At 44.9% G+C, this 16776-nt stretch overlaps 1 protein-coding gene across 1 annotated transcript in view; it reads left to right on the forward strand.

The window, feature by feature from the left end:
• The first annotated feature begins 11253 nt into the window (after positions 1-11253).
• Positions 11254-16776, forward strand: part of LOC144770857 (uncharacterized) — a 578425-nt gene continuing 572902 nt past the window's right edge. The window contains exon 1 of the mRNA XM_078655640.1: positions 11254-11341. The gene's annotated coding sequence lies outside the window, so the exon portion shown is untranslated. The remainder of the gene's footprint in view (positions 11342-16776) is intronic.

The raw sequence follows: 16776 nt of genomic DNA on the forward strand, positions 1-16776 counted from the left end.
TGGAAGGAGCTATATGTTTACACGCGCTCCTCAAGGTTTCACAGAAAGTCCTAGTATTTACAGTCAAGCACTTAAGAGACAACTAGACAACATTCACATGCCAACTGACACTGCCCTGCTCCAGTATGTCGATGATCTCCTGATCACAGCCCGTTCTGAACGTGCTTGCGAGCGAGCGTCACTTACAGTTTTGTATTTTCTAGCCGAGATGGGGCACAAGGTGTCACCTTCGAAGCTTCAATTCTGTGTCCAGCAAGTGGTATACTTAGGACACTTGCTGTCCAAGAGGGGTAGGCAGTTGACACCAGACCGTATCCAGTTAATAGCGAGTCTTCCCCAGCCCAGAACCCAGAAGGAGGTACGTGCCTTTATCGGCCTTACTTCTTATTGTAGACAATGGATTCCCCAGTATGCATTTCTAGCCAAACCACTGATACAGTTAACGACACAGGAGGCAGCCACATCGACTGTCCTCCCTTGGACATCTGAACATACACTTAGTTACAATGAGTTAAAGAAAGCCCTATGTCAAGCTCCAGTTCTAGTTACACCGAACTACAGTAAGCCTTTTACACTTTTCGTTACTGAACGCGAAGGTACAGCATTATCTGTTCTTACACAAGATCAAGCAGGACAATACAAGCCCTGTGCTTACTTTTCGAGCACATTAGATCCAGTCGCCCAGGCGTTGCCTGCGTGCCTCAAGTCAGTTGCAGCCACAGCTCTAGCTATCAGACAAAGTGATTCCATAGTTTTAGGACACTCCCTGACAGTACAAGTTCCACACTCCGTAGAAGTTCTTTTAAACAGAACACAGACTCAACACTTGACAATTGCACGTTTAACAGGTTATGAATTGACACTGTTCCAGCCACACATAGAAATTAGACGCTGCAACGTCCTGAATCCTGCTACACTGTTACCATCAGTTAGTTCAAATTCTGACCCACATGACTGTGTGGAAGTAGTTAATATTACGACAAAGCCAAGACAAGACCTGACAGACATTCCGTTACCAGATCCTGACCTGACACTTTATGTGGATGGTTCATGCATGAGAACTAGTACAGGAGAACTAGTCGCCGCGTATGCAGTGACTACTGACACCGACGTTATTGAAACACACCGTATTGATACCCTGTCTGCTCAAGCAGCAGAGCTAGTCGCTCTGACACAAGCCTGTATACATGCCAAGAACCTGAAAGTTAATGTTTACACAGATTCACGTTACGCATTCGGAGTTGTACACGACTTCGGAGTGCTCTGGCAGGAGAGAGGTTTCATGACTTCTCATGGAACCAAGATTCAGCATGGTCTCCTCATTCAAGCCCTGTTAGATGCCATACATTTACCGACATCCATTGCTATCATGAAATGCAAAGCACATACGAAAGTTACTGACATTATTTCTCAAGGTAATGATCTAGCAGACCGCACAGCCAAGCTTACAGCACAGACTCCAGACATTCCAGTTAATCAGACACATACTCCAGATCCGATTACATGCATGACAGTTAAGGACCCTACACAAGACGTCATAGATATACAGTTACATGCTACCCCCGATGAAATCAAGAAATGGTATGAACAAGGAGGGGTCCAGACAGATCAAGGATGGTTAACGAAGGGTAGAGCCACATGGTTTCTCCCCGATTCTATGGTTCAAGTCATTATCAATACCGCACATAGTCCAGCACATTTAGGAGAAAAAGCTATGTTAGACAGTATCCAGAACATTTGGTTCAACAAGCATTTACGAGCTGCAGCCAAGCAGAAAGTCCGTACCTGTATGATATGTTGTCAGTTTAATCCAGGTAAAAGTGTCCCGGTGGAACAAGGTGGTTTCCAGCCCCCTGACCACCCTTTTGAGGTCCTCCAGATGGATTATATTCAGATGGAGCGATGTCGAGGTTTCAAGTATGTCCTTGTAGTTGTATGCGCTTTGTCCAGGTGGACAGAAGCATATCCAGTCCCAGATTACACAGCCGCGACCACTGCCAAGCAGTTGGTTCGTGAATTTTTCCCTAGATACGGACTCCCTAGAGTCGTATATTCTGATAACGGTCAGCCATTCTCATCTGAACTCATGAAGCACGTTTCCCTGTTGTTAGGGTACCAGTGGAAGTTCCATTGTGTACGCCATCCTGAAGCAGCCGGTCTCGTAGAGAGACATAATCAGACTCTGAAAATCCGTATTGCCAAAGTCTGTAAAGAAAAAGGTGTGGACTGGTTAGTAGCTCTGCCAGTCGCTTTGTTTTATATGCGCATGGTCGCACATTCCAGATCAGGTCTGTCCCCGTATGAGGTCGTATTCGGCCGCCCCCCTAACATGTGGGGTACTCCTAGACCCCGAAGTATTACCGATGTTTCATGTAATATGCTGACAGATTACCTAGCTTCCTTGATGTCTGCCCTCAACTCATGTCGTTCACAGGTTGCCGCCGCATTTCCAGACAATACCGAGGTGGCACCGCATGAAATCGTTCCAGGCTCCCTAGTGATGGTCCGGAATTTCGACAGATCAAGTCCGCTGGAACCACGTTGGAAGGAGCCACGTCAGGTCCTCTTGACCACCCGTACTGCCGTCAAGTTGGAAGGCAGAAAAGGATGGATCCACCTTTCTCATATTAAACTTTTCAATGGATTGAAACCGGTTTCTAAAAACATTTCCCAGGATTTGAAGGACTGCCAGAATATTGCTCTTAAGGACTGTCCCGCACAAGACATTATTACAACCCCTCCCTTGTTAGAGAAAACTCCGCAGCAGGAGTATAAGTTAAAGCTCAGGTCTAGTAAAATAAGTCAGTCAGTTTGATTGTATAAGTCCTCCCCTAGGTGAAACGGTTAGATTGTTTCTGACATGTATAAAATAGACCCCCATAGTGAGAGAGTCAGTCGAAGTTCAATTCAATGTATCGTTTTTCTGAGTTTCGTATTATTCATCAGCATTTTGATTTCCTGCACCAGCTATGCGTTCTATCTGTATTTTCCAGTTCCTCATGTAAATATGTCTGCTAATGCTACAGTAGAGCACACGTTTAGTGATCTGCCTCCTCACGAATATTCATACCGCCTCGCTATGCGCAACAACACATTTATCCGTATGTTACATTATTCACACCAGACCAGCAATGCCACTAATTGTTGGGTGTGTGGTCGACTCCCCCCTTTTCAGACACCGAAGGGAGTTCTGCCACTGTTTCCTTATCCTTTTTCACATAATGGTTCATGTGGAGCATGGTCCACGTTAACGTCGTCCTCAACAGATATGTCTTTTCTTAACAGTACATGTTTTCCAGACAAGCAAGGTTTCCCCCACAGAACAGGTTTAGATCTAGAAAATGAAGTTTATAATTTAGGTAATTATTCGTCGAATTTCATGGTCCTGAATGTTCAGTCTGATACTACTCCAGACTTACCTGCTATTTCAGTACTACCTGTCAAAGGCGAATTATGTGTCCATAGTTATGGTTCCGTACACGTAGGACATAGTGATTGTACTACTGTTATCCAGTATAGTGACAGTGGGAAATCTGTTTTCAAAGCTTCACGTCATTCTTATTTTATTTGTGGTCAAACTGCATATGTTCGTCTGCCCCTCGATTGGGAGGGAACCTGTTACATTGCCTTCCTACTGCCACCTGTTTTCCTAGCCCCATCTGATTATCACAGAAACACACATCTAGTACACATTAGACATAGAAGGGAGTCCCCAATTGTCGATTATACTGAAACTACTCTAGAACAGTATACAGATTTCAATAAAGGTTTCTTCTTCTTTGTAGGACCTGTCCAGAATAGTAAACTGATCCGTAGGTTAACAAGAACCCTTGAAGCTGTAGTAAATGAGACTGCCTCTGCTCTAGGTAACCTAACCGAAGAACAATCTGCTATGAGATTTGTCGTTTTGCAAAATCGTCTCGTCCTTGACGTCATACTGGCCGATAGGGGCGGGGCCTGTAGAGTCATCGGATCTAGTTGCTGCATTTTCATTCCAAATAACGCGCCGTCTGTTTATTCAGCTATAACCAGACTCCATAAAATTGCCCATCTGTTACACCAAGATCCAGGCACCTGGACATGGTCAGGTTGGTTCTGGAATATAATTTCCGCATGGGGATGGAAAGTCCTGTCCTTTTTAGGTATTGCAGTAGCGATCATATTTAGCTGCTGCCTCTGTATACAATGTGGCCCTGCGATTTGCAGCATGTGTGCTACCTCTTGTATTCCTAGTCCCAAGCCCCGTTCTAAATCCCGTTCCAAGACAATTCGAGACGAGCAAATGGTACTGTATGAAATGATAGATGGTATCATGAAAATTGATGTTTCCTGATGGAAACGTAGTGACAAGGAGGGAATGTGGAAAAGTAAATTTTGCCATGTTCTGTGTCCCTACGCCTCATCCATCATATGTTATGTGTGCATGACCAATATGCATATGTTATTCCCCATGTCCGATTAATGACGCAATTCCAGTTGTGTCCACCTCTGGTATGTCATTTTCCAGTCCTCGTGAATACTACGAATATCAGGCCTATGTAAAATTATGTTGCCACGTTTCTCAGTGTGCACGTTATTCCATAATAAAGTCCCCGTTTCCAGGCCTCAAAAAGGGCCCGGACCCTGGATTCAGCTCCTGTCTCCTGAAAGCCTCGCTGAGGAGCGATACAGCCCCCACCTGTATCCTCGACCCTTCACTTACTTCCTGCTTCGCAGTGCCCGGTGCAGCTCGGCTCTGCCTCTGAGTCTGCCAAAAGTATGTTATAGTTCCAGTTATCAGTTCAGTCCTCCTCTTCTGCATTCCTAAGCTACTGAACTGCATCAATAGTTTCCGTCATTGTCTAGCCTATTCGGCTCCACGTTAGAGAAATACTGTATTTAATGGTCATTTAATATTCTTCATCACGCACTACATGTAGAATAATGCATGGTCCAGTCTTAGAGTCAAGTTAGCTTTTCCCCTCATGACTCCTAGTTTATATCAACATGTTCCCTAAACATCAGATACCAGATAGGGTTTAGGTACATGTCGCTCCGACCCTCCAGACTCTAGTCTCTGCTCCTAGCACAGAGTTCGTAGCCCCCAGCTTCTCCTAGTCATACGTCATTGCCAGTTTTCGCGCACCATTAGGTTAGAGGTCCCGGCTCCTTAGGTAGCCCCCTCCTATGTTTCCGCCCATTCATGACATATTCTGTTACGTTTGCACCACATGTCTATGTACACGCCCAGTTACACCTACCTTTACTGTTATCTCTCGCGACTGCTACGCGTCACGCCTTCTGCTCCACCCACTGCTACGCCTACTGCAATGTAATGCTATGTGTTTGCGCTATGTATATAAGTTGATGTATTGTTATTAAAAGTTAGCGCGCTCATCCCAGATCAAGTCCCGGCAGCTGCTGGGCCCCAGTTGTCCTGCTGGGCCCTGTCACCTCTGTTCCTATGCAGGTTGTCCTGATCCTGTCCTTATGCTGTAATAAACCTGCAGAAACTCCTACTACCTCGAATCTTGACTCTTATTTTATTGAGCTATCTGTTATTCATTCATACATTCAAAAATAGATCCGGTATTATTTATTTATATACCACAGTTGCCCTGGTTCCACCAGGTAAGTCCCCTTCTGGTTTACTTCCTCTAGCCATTGGGCCACCCACTGTAGTTGTGCTGCCACTTGAAAAATTCAAAATCCGGCACTCCCAGCCCCCCCCCCGCAGCACTTTCTGTGTCGTAGGTCGTTGTAAGATTCGTAACACCACCCTTGTCTCCTCCCTCCCCAGGTAAGATCTCGGGCCAGTGCATCTAGTGGGCGGAACCATCTCACGGACATAAGCACTGGTAGATTAGTAAAATCATCCAGTGAGTGGAAAATCTGAATACCCAGATATTTAAATGTATCAGGGGTCCAATTATGCTCCACAGGGAGCCCCTGGGGTCAAGGAAGGTGACCAGCCACCAGGAACAGGTACATTTTACGCCAGTTAACCTGAAGGCCTTATAATGCTCAGAAGGCCTCCAATAGCTTGAAGGCATTTTCTGCTCCCCTCACAGTGTCTCCCAGGTGGATCAATAAGTCATACGCATATAAGGAGATAGTATGAATTCTCCCACCCAGTGTCATGCCCAGGCCCTCTCCCCACAGGCGGAAGAGCGCAGCTAACGGCTCCATCATTAATGCGAACAGCAGCGGAGACAAGGGACCTCCCTGGTGTGTACCACATGTTATCGCATATTGCGGGGAAATAGTCTTACCCGTCTTGACTCGTGCCGTGGGGTGAGTGTACAACAACTTTACACATTTCATCCATCCCGGTCCTAGTCCCAGTCCTGCATGACTTTGAGTAGGTAGTCCCAACACACATTATCAAACGCCTTTTACAGGTCAACTGATAAAAGGGCAGTCTGTGGGTTAAAATTTGGCGTCTGGGTGACTGAGTACTGAATACAGTCAGCGCAGATTATACAAGATATTACGAGAGGGGATTAACCCATGTTGGTCAGGGTGGATCAATTGTTTCATATGTGGGAGCAATCTAAGTGCCAAAAGTTTACTTAATATCTTAAAGTCAGTTTTAAGCATGGACAGGGGTCTGAAGTCTTTCACCCCAACGTCCGGTCAGATATCTTAGGGAGCGGGATCACTAATGTATTTTGTGTGGAGTCAGGTAAGCATCCCAGGCGTAGAGCCTTGGCATACATGGTCACTAGATGCGAGACTGGATCATTTGCATATTTCATATAGAAATCTGCCGCAAGGCCATCTGGGCCCGGTGTTATACCACCGGCCATCAAGGCTATGATCCCCCGGACCTCCTGCATAGTAACGGGACCACCCAGCTCTTCTGCAGTATGATCACCTACAACGTGAAGAAACAGCGGGGCCAAGAAAGCGCAAAGCTCTTCCTGGGGAGTCTCCTGGGGGGCAGCATATGACTGTTCATTGTACTCCCACAGAGGCCATTAATCCTGCCCGGGCCATATTCAATTGTGTCTGATACAGTCTTTATGCGGGGAATTGGGGAACCTTGGGTCTCTGGTTTTATAAGTCACGCTAGTAGGCAACTGGCCTTCCCCTCTTCGCTCTGCACTCTGTCCATGTATGCCCTGTTGTTGTGCGATCGGAGCCGCTCAAGGGCCTCATCATGTCGTTTTTGTGTGGCAAGCAGTCGGGTATGTGCCTGTACCCCCATTCCTTGTACATCTTCTAATACACGTAGCTCCGCATGTGGTTTCCTCTGTACCTCAATTGTCTGTCCCTTACAGTGCCCTCTCTCTACCACATTAAAGTCCTCCCATTCTATCAGTGCCGGGGACGACGATTGTGCGTTGTCGGCAAACTACGTAACCACTAGGGATTGCAATGATTCTGCAAATGGTATGTCCTTCAATGACAGGGGATTAAGTATTCAAGTGGGGATTGGAGGTCTTTGCCTACAGGGTTGGTACAAGAGCATCAGGGAACTATGGTCGGAGAATGCCCTACCTAGGTATTCCGTATATTTGCTAGAGCTGCAGATACTTGGGTAGCACAAAAATGTGTCTAATCTCGTGTGGAGTTGGTGTATGCAGGAGTAGAAGCAATATTCCCTTTCTTCCACATGTTGGAGCCTCCAGATGTCTTGTAATTCCCAATGGGCCATCCACTCCCACAACCCTGCCGCTGTCCAATTGACCTGTGTCCCTGAGCGGGGAGGGTGGGAGCCGTCCAGCACCCCATCAGCAACCCAATTGGAGTCCCCCTAAAATCACCTGCCCCATTTTAATTCTCAGCTAATCGAGCCGAGAGAGAAGTCATATATGGAATTTGATCTTGATTGGGCGCATGGAGATAGTAACCTTCCCACCAGAAGGACATATCTACCATCTTTGTCAATGGAGGTGCATGTTACTTCGAGAGGACCCCATGGCAAATCCAGATCAGCCCCCCGGGCATAAGCAGAATAGGTTACAGCAAATATCTGCCCTCTCCATCTCCTATGCAATTTTCCAACTACACTGCAATCTTCTTGTTGATTTTCCTTAAATATTTTCAATTGACACTATGGTCATCAGGTTCAACATACAAACTTAATCCCCATTTGGGCTGTTAATCCCTTTAAGCCGAGAACTCAACTCACAGTCTTAAGTATTGATCAGATTTAATTTGTTCAATATCATAATGTGCTCAAATTTACTCATGATAGACATGCTAAACATATGTGTGAGGTCTTAAGATCTGCTATTACTTCCTGAGGTCATGGGTTATGGTGTCACACACTGTGATGTCACTTTCATACTAACTAACTTGGCTAATCCCCCCAATTCTTTTTTCAAGACTTGTGCCCTGGTTAGAAGGATCCCCCAACCACATGCTACCCAAACAGGTATGCCCTTCCACTCTCTACCCCATACAGGGCACCAGAGAAACTAGGTGTAGTGATGAACATGATTACTGAATGTGTAGTGAATTTTTTAGCAGTTATTCAGAACATTTGTATGGGCACCAGAGAAATTAGGTGTAGCGATGAACATGATTACTGAATGTGTAGTGAATTTTGTAGCAGTTATTCAACCATTGTATTATATATATACACACACACACACGAGAAAGGGTCGCTTCTAATCTTTGTTTACATGAGAAGGTAGGCTCCATTCATATATCCTTTTGCAGAGATTCACTAAAAAGTGAAAATGTTTGAGCATATAAAACATATATATTAATTTTTTACAGATCTTATACAAACATTTATCATTTCTAGTCATTGAATCATTTTCTGAAAATATGGTTAAATTCTTTCTTTACATTTTGCAGGGGTGTTGGAAGGGGGTGCGGTGGGTGCGGGCCGCCCCGGTTGTTCTCACTGAGGGGTTGACAAAATGGCAAAAATATGTGTTTTAAAGGCATAATTTTACTATTTTGTCACCCCCATCAGAGATGACACTTGTCACCCCCGGCTTGACAAAATGGCAAAAATATGTGTTTTAAACACATATTTTTGCCATTTTGTCAAGCTGGGGGTTACAAAAAATGTTCCGCACCAGGTACCACCTGACCTTGCTACGCCACTGACATATTGACCATATAGATGGTCTGCATCTTCTAAATTCACATTGAATACATGTACTGTGTAGTGGAGTGGTGTGGCTCACTGGTTAGAGGCGGCAGACCCGAGAGCAGAGAACAGCCTGGGACCAGGGTTCGATTCCCAACGCGGCAGGGTCTTGGACCAGGATCAGCGGACTCGATAATTCTCGCCTTGGTGCCTACTCTAACCAGGGATCACACTCGGCAACTCTGGGCATTAAGCTTGCCTCATCTCCACAACAGCCCCTCACAAACGCCGGGGATGCCTGGTTTCACCTTGGAGACTCACAGGAGGGACCATCTCACAGGGAAAGCCAGGACGGGTTCCCCAGCGGTCTATAGCGCTACGAGGCCTGCGGTGCGGGTAGCAGTGCGCTTTACAAGACACACAATTTATTTACTGTCTTTAAATGTTTCACATGTATGAAATGTCAGCTTTCGGTGGAAAAGTAATTGCTACTCGAAATGCTGTTAGGTTGTACTGTCTTTAAATATTTCACATGCATAAAATGTCTGCTTTCTGTGGAAAAGTAAATGCTACTCGGAATGCTGTTAGGTATTTAAGAGATTATTGAAAAGGACTGATTGTCGTATTCTAATGTAAGAAAGCTTTGAAGGCTGGTTAATAAAATATTGATATTTATACTTAGTAGTTATGAGTTTTGAATTATGTTAAAAATCAAAATAAACCAAAACTCACGTGATGCCTTTAAGAGAAGCAAAAAGCCAATACACTGGAAAATAATGAACAATTTTAATTTTTTTCAAATCCGTACCTATGCAAGAGCTTACTGTTGATTTTGTTTGCCAAGAATTAATTATTTTATTTTTATTTACTCTGTAGACCCTGTGAACTGCAGTGTACTCCAGTAATCCTGTGATGTATCGGAGCTGATTGACAAAAGTATGTAAGAGTATATGAAAGAGTACTCCTGAAATATTACTTCCTGTACTGTAAATGCTTTTGTGAACCAGCCCCAAACGTGTCCAGTCGTCATTTCTTTGAAATTAGGTGCAAATAGTTCACTCACGAAGTTTCAAATCATGGGTTCCACATAAATTGCAAATGGTCCTGGATTTTTGCCCGTGTAAAAATCTACTTCATATTGTTCTAAAACGGTATTTTCCTCGGGCCTTCTTTTTCATGCATTTTGTGCACCAAGTTATAAGGCCACTAGTGATTTAATCTGTCCATGGCTCTGGCGGCCCTCAAGGGGTGGCACCTAAATCATGTGCTGTACTTGTTTCATGCAGGGCACTTCACAGTGGAGTTGTAAGCTTGCAACTTAAATGGCACCAACTTCCAGGCCGAGAATGTGCTTAAAAGAGGAGGTAAAAGGTCATATTTTGTCCTTGCTCTGGATCTCTATGCACCTATACTTGCCTAAGGTTTACTTCTCTCATTGTTCTAGTGACTAAGAAAGGCAGAAAGGAACTACATTTTGTATTGCTTTTCACAAATCTACATTTTGGCATCATGACATAGGATACATTAATCTATTTCAGTTGTTCTCAGTCAATATGTTGCATTGAAGGGCTTGTAGTTTTGTGTTTAACTGTTTCATCATGGACTCAAAACTCCGCAACACAATTTGAGATGAATTATTGGAAAAAGGTTTCAAAGTTATTTTGCATTAAAAAAAAGAAAGTTTGATTATCATATTTGTAGACGGAAAATAGTTAACGGTTAGAGTGACTGGACATTAAAATGTCATACCTGCATGCACAAAAGAAATCTCAAAACCTGCCTCCCTACATAATGAAAGAAGTCCCGTAAAAATAAGTTGCTCAGAGACATTCAGAACAATAACTCTGTCCTCTCCGAATACGTTTTTTGCCCCCCCACCCCCCCTGTCCGATTCACCCCAAAAGGTCTTTGAACATTGCTTCCAGCTGGCGTTGTGTCCTCACTTCACGGTGTTTTAAAAACAAAACTGTAATTGCTCAAATTATACAGAGTCGGGTACACCTGCTGAGGCGCGTGACAAAGTGGTTTTAAATTAACCCCTGCGTCCGCAGTGGGTGCTGAGTAAAATCAGTTTAAACTAGTATTATTATCACACCCCAGAAGCCCTCGGCTCGCAGCAGCAGGCACCGTCTCCGCAGCAGGAAAGGTTCCGCCCTGCCTAAGCCGATGCTAAGGCAACCGGCACCTGAAGGGAGCAGGCAGGTAACTAACACAGGCTCCCGAGGCGTCGCAACAGGAAAACACTCATCTCAGCACGAGGCAGAGGCGTCTCTGGCCCCGCTTCGTTTACACTCCTGAAATATCCCACAGGTAAGTGTTTTCACCTTCCATGCTGGGGACATGTTAATGCTTTTACACAGGGAACTGGAACCCGTGCTTTTTAAAACAGTTGTCTCTGGCTTTTCAACTGGTAAAGAAATACTGGGTACAGTTTTCATTTGCGTAAAAACTTCTAGAATGCAACGCCTTTCAATGCTTACTGTTTCATCAAATATCAAAGATCGAACAAAGCAGGAAAATATGTTTCCAAAGATGTAAGAAGGTGTAATTGCGATTTTTAAAATTGTTTGCAAGCGTTTGATGTGTCCCCCGTTGTTTATTTTTCCCTTGTTGCCATAAGCAGGTTGACTTTAAAGTATGGATACTCAAAGTACTGGTAGGGAGGAGGGGGCTGCCCCCTGGGCTGCTGGGTCACTTGATTTTGCTCTTCCGAAAGCTGTCAATTGGGCAAGTATTTATTTACATGTTAAATGAAGTAAAAGGAAAAGGAGCAACTATTTTTATGGTCTGGCTTGACAGTGCAGCTGTCCCCAGACAATTATATGACAATCATCAGGAGACGGAGGCCAGGAGCACGTTTTCATTGGGCAGAAGTTGTGTACTTCCACAAAAAAATGCTTGCCCTCCACCAGCTGTGGTCATTTTGTTTATTTATCTATCTGCCAGAGCTTGAACTTTCAGAGGCACACAGAGCAATGCTATTAAAGCGACTTAGATAACTATACACTTAGTGGTGTTTTTCATTAGCAGCAGCACAGACGGGAAGAGGGCAGTTATTACTATAAGATACTATACGATAAAGACTACACATAGGAAATTTGTTTTATGGAATCTCACAGATTACTGTGGTAGACAAAGGTTTTGACATTTACCACTCAACTCACATAAAGGTAACCGGATGGTCTATCTATTAGTTGCACAAAAATGTGTATGTATGCAAGGGAGAAGACAAATGTATTTGTCAAGACGAGAACCCTCACTCACCCTAAGGTGACATGCTGACATGCTTCATCATTGGGTTCCCTCTTACACACTGTGATCGCAAGGTGCACAGTGCGGGCTACAACTCTCCCTCAGGAGAGGAGCACAAGGTGTTTTACATCACCCAGGGTAGGTTAGAATGAGGGACAGAGTGCTAAAAATAAATTCAAAAAGTGAGTTAAAACTATCTCCTGGATGAACAAAGGTAACTTTTAATAGTGTCTCCAGCTTATAGATCTAAAATCAGCGAAGTGAAAAATAGGGATATGGATGTTCCCCATTGAACTAAGGTCAACATTTTTCTGCCTGTTAGAGCGTCTGGTTCTTGGCATTCTTCAGGACCAAACTCCTAGTACTCTGCTATTATTGTGAAAAAAAATACAAGATAAAAATACCATGCTCAAATTATATGGCAATGACCCGTAGTACCAGCTGCAGTCCTGTCCACCATAAAAATACTGCTACTTGTCTACCTCCTCATTCATGGGAATCCTTTACTAGCAGGTCTCAGCAATCTACTTAACTGTATCCTGCCACTTATAAAGAAGCCGGCCAGTCTGCACAAACTCTGCAGGGTTTCACTGTGATGTTTCTTGTTGGTCCCTGTTGAGGGGGATTGTATATGTTATTTACAAGCTGGATTTTTCTACATAATTGCAATTTTATAACTGTTAGCATGATGTTTGCCAGATTATGTTCACCGGAGTTGGATAAAGTGTAAAGCCAATATTGAAGGGTGAAGCCTTCATCTGTTCATTGGGAAAAACATGCCAGATTTCATAGGATTGATCTGTTTAATAAGAAATATTGTGACAAAACTGAAAGGCCTGACTTACATTTTGAGGAACGCATGCATTAAAGACAATAGGCTTTTAAGGATGAATTCTTCTTACATTATCCAAAGCCTGTAGGCAGGTACTTTGTAAAACCAAAGGGGATGATGGACAGAGTGTTGAACATTGCAAGCACTCACCCCCAGTTAACTGATCTGGGTTTAATCCATCATCATTCTTTAGCTCACTCCGTCACCCCAGTTCAGACATGGCCATATGGAAATCAGTCTGATCCTGTACCTCATGGGAACAGTCCAGCCTGAACTGCCAAGCCATGTCTTCCCTGGATCGGAAACAAGCATTCTGGGACCTGTTTCTGGCTAATCAGCCGTCATCAGCCAGCCTAGCTTGAATCCAGTGGCAAAGTGAACAAGGGACCCACGTCTGGGCATACCCTGCCAACTTATGGCGAATAAAGCAAACCCAAAGGGGATGATGGACGGAGTGTTGAACTTTGTTATGTGGAATTTCATAGATCATTGTATTAGGTAAGGGTTTGGTGTTGGTGAGCTACCCGATCAAACTGTGGCGAGAGATGACATTCTCTACAATACTCCTTGTTACAATCTCTAGGAGAGCTAGTAATTTGCTTTGCCAACTGTAATTTTATATACATTTGTATTTTTAAGACGTATGCTGGATGGCTGCCTTGTGGAAAGTTTATGCTCAGTACAATGGGTTTAAGTTGGTTATGATGAAAAGCTAATGATAAGGGCTATATGGCTGCTTGTTTTTTATGAAAAGGTACGATAACGGCAGTAGGCCATACATATTGATTGTGAAATGCATAAGTTAAGGTCAATAGGCATTAACAGGTAGATTGTTGTTACTCTGAATTAAAGTAAACAGGGTTTTTGTTACATGAAACTCACAGATTACCTTAGTAGGTAAGGGGTGACCCCTCTGAAAACCATGAGTATAGAAGATTTGCACAGTGAAATTCCTTGTTAAGCAATGTTAGTAGAGATACTAATTTGATTTGCCAACTGTAATTTTGAATGTATTTTGCAATTTTATGACTGTATGCCTGATGGTTGCCTTGTGGGAAATCTTATGCTCAGTACAGTAAGCCTCAGTTGGTTAAGGTAACAAGCCAGTGATAACCGGGATTAATTGGTGTGCAGGAAAATGTTATGCCCGAGGCGATAGGTCTGGCCTGTTTATTATGTAAAGTTATCACAAAGGCAATAGGTATGGCTTGTTTTTCTGAAATGCACATGGTAAAGCCAGCAGGCCTCTAACACTGGATTATTGTCACATTTTGTTACAGGACGTATGAAGGTATTAAGTTACATGTAATCTCAACTAATACCATTGTAGGCAAGTCGTATGGCTTGACCGCCCTCTTTGACAAACCCTAGGAGTAGAATTTCACTGGGATGGTTCTGGTTAGGTCTTCTTGAGAGGGGATCTATATTGTTTAACCAATTGTAATTTTGTATGTTTTTAGGTCGAGCCTAGCCAGTGCGCATGCGCTGTCTGGAAGACCTCTAGTAAATACAATACAGAGTGTAATCCTCCCCCTATGTTCCCCCTCCCCACTTCCCCTTCCGGATAATTTTTTTTTGCTTTCCCTCCCTTTCTGTATTAGCCTGGGCATCGCTTCACGGACGCCGCATTTCATGTTTTGGACGCATTTATATTTGTTGCCGCCTTATCTTTCCTTTACGTCGCTGCCTCTATTTCTGGATTTACCCCTCCCTCATCGTGATAGGAGCCCTCACATCGAGCACAAATGCAGCTGTGGATTTGTTAGTACACGTCATATGAGAGTGCTGACACAGACTTTGGATTGTAAATATGGCATCAGAACAAAATTGCAAATGGCATTCATACTAGGAAAAAATTCCCAGTATGATCGGCATTTGTGATTTTGATTCCATTGTTTAATGTGATGGCATATTTTTTGTAGGCACGGGATAGAGCCGACACTGAGACGCAAATTAGTTCCCCGCTCATAAAGTCAGCAGCTCTGTAGCTGTGTAGCTGTAGATCTCTAACGTTTAGGAGCCACCGAAGCACCACCAATCCAGCTGTACCAAAACCAGCAAACATCAGCAGAAGAGGACGGTGTAGTGCGGGCCATTGGTATCTACCGCTAGCCCATACCAGCAAGCAGGTGTGTCCGTGGAGGGAGAAGGATGTGAGAGGGGGGCTAAACATGTACAGCCCAGGAGAGCAGGGGCGGAACACAGGCCCCCGCAGCCCCTGCGGAGCGGGGGGGACTCAAGCTCCAGGTGGCCCCATCAGCACAGCACTCTGGCTGCAGGGCTCCTGATTGAGCCCGGAGGGGGGCCCGAGCTGCCTTGCAGGGGGCCCCCCTCAAAGTTTGTTACGCCAGTGCAGGAGAGGTGAGTGCAGCCTGCTCCTGCTTCCTGTTCACTACTTGCAGCGGTTACTATATGTCCCTATGCTTCTCTCCCCTAGCATGGTGTTGCTCTCAGTAGCGCATGTGCTTTTCCCCGCCCCCGTTACGTCCCTCTCCACCTGTGCACTCCTCTTCTATGCCTGTTGTTGCTTCCCCCACTCGAACCCTTAGTGTTGATTCCCCCTTCCCCCATGATGCTTCCATCATCTTCCTCCCTTCCCCGTGTTGTTTCTTCAGTGTCCCCCTGCCACCTCCTATGGAGTTTCTGTGCACTATGCCACATGCACCCCCGTAGTTCTGCCCTTAGTAGCTTCTGCTACAGCCCTCCTCCTGCTTTTAATAAATGTCGCCGCTTCTTCCTTCGTGTTGTGTCAGTCTGTTGCCCATGTGTGAAATCCACCAAAAGAAGATACGGACTCCAGGTGGTGATGACAGGAAAGTCTTTATTAACAAGACAGGATCACTGCGACCTCAGCCACAGCCTCGCTTCAGTCAGCCGCTCTACACAGTCCCCGGCGCTCGCCTTGGAATGCTGGTCGCGGTGACATTCTAAGTGATGTCACCGCGAGCAGCTCCATTACATGCGAGGCGCCGGGGGGAGTTGAGGTGTGGAAGATACCACACATCCCCCTTCCCTGCGGAAAGGAAAACATAACATCACAAGGACCGTAGAACGTACCAGGTGACACAGGGACACCCAACAGGGGTGTGTAACATAATCAATATTAATGGCCTGGTGTGGAGCTACGGTCCTGCCTGGTACTAGTACAACATTACATATAGTTCAACGCGGAATGGCAATAGTTACCCCATTACATATTGGTCGAAACGCCTGGGAGGTCTGATCACTCTCCTGTTGGGCCTGTGGCCCGGGTGAGAGACACCTGACGGCCTCCTAATGGTGAAACCACTATCCAGACTAGGACCACACTCTCCCTCTCTTTCACTTTCAGGGACTTCTACTGGAGGGTGGTACTTTACAACTCTCCCTAGGTTCCATATTTTCCCTTCTTGAGTTTTAACAGCATTCTTGAAAAGTTTTGTGATTTTAGTGGGACTGCTGTACTCTGACCAGCTTGCCTTCCCTGTGGGTGCTTTGATCTTGATGTCGTCACCTACTTTGAACTCAACTTCCCGTGTGGCCTTGCGTAGGTCGTAACCTTCTTTCCTCACCTTCATGGCCTGTACATGTTTCCTCAGACTATCCTTTTCTTTGGTTCGGTCCGACCACCCCTTGTGCCATTCCATCCACCCCGGGGTTAGCTTAGTGTTGGGTGTCCTTG

Source organism: Lissotriton helveticus, chromosome 1_1 (genome assembly GCF_964261635.1).
Source record: "Lissotriton helveticus chromosome 1_1, aLisHel1.1, whole genome shotgun sequence".
Classification (NCBI taxonomy): domain Eukaryota; kingdom Metazoa; phylum Chordata; class Amphibia; order Caudata; family Salamandridae; genus Lissotriton; species Lissotriton helveticus.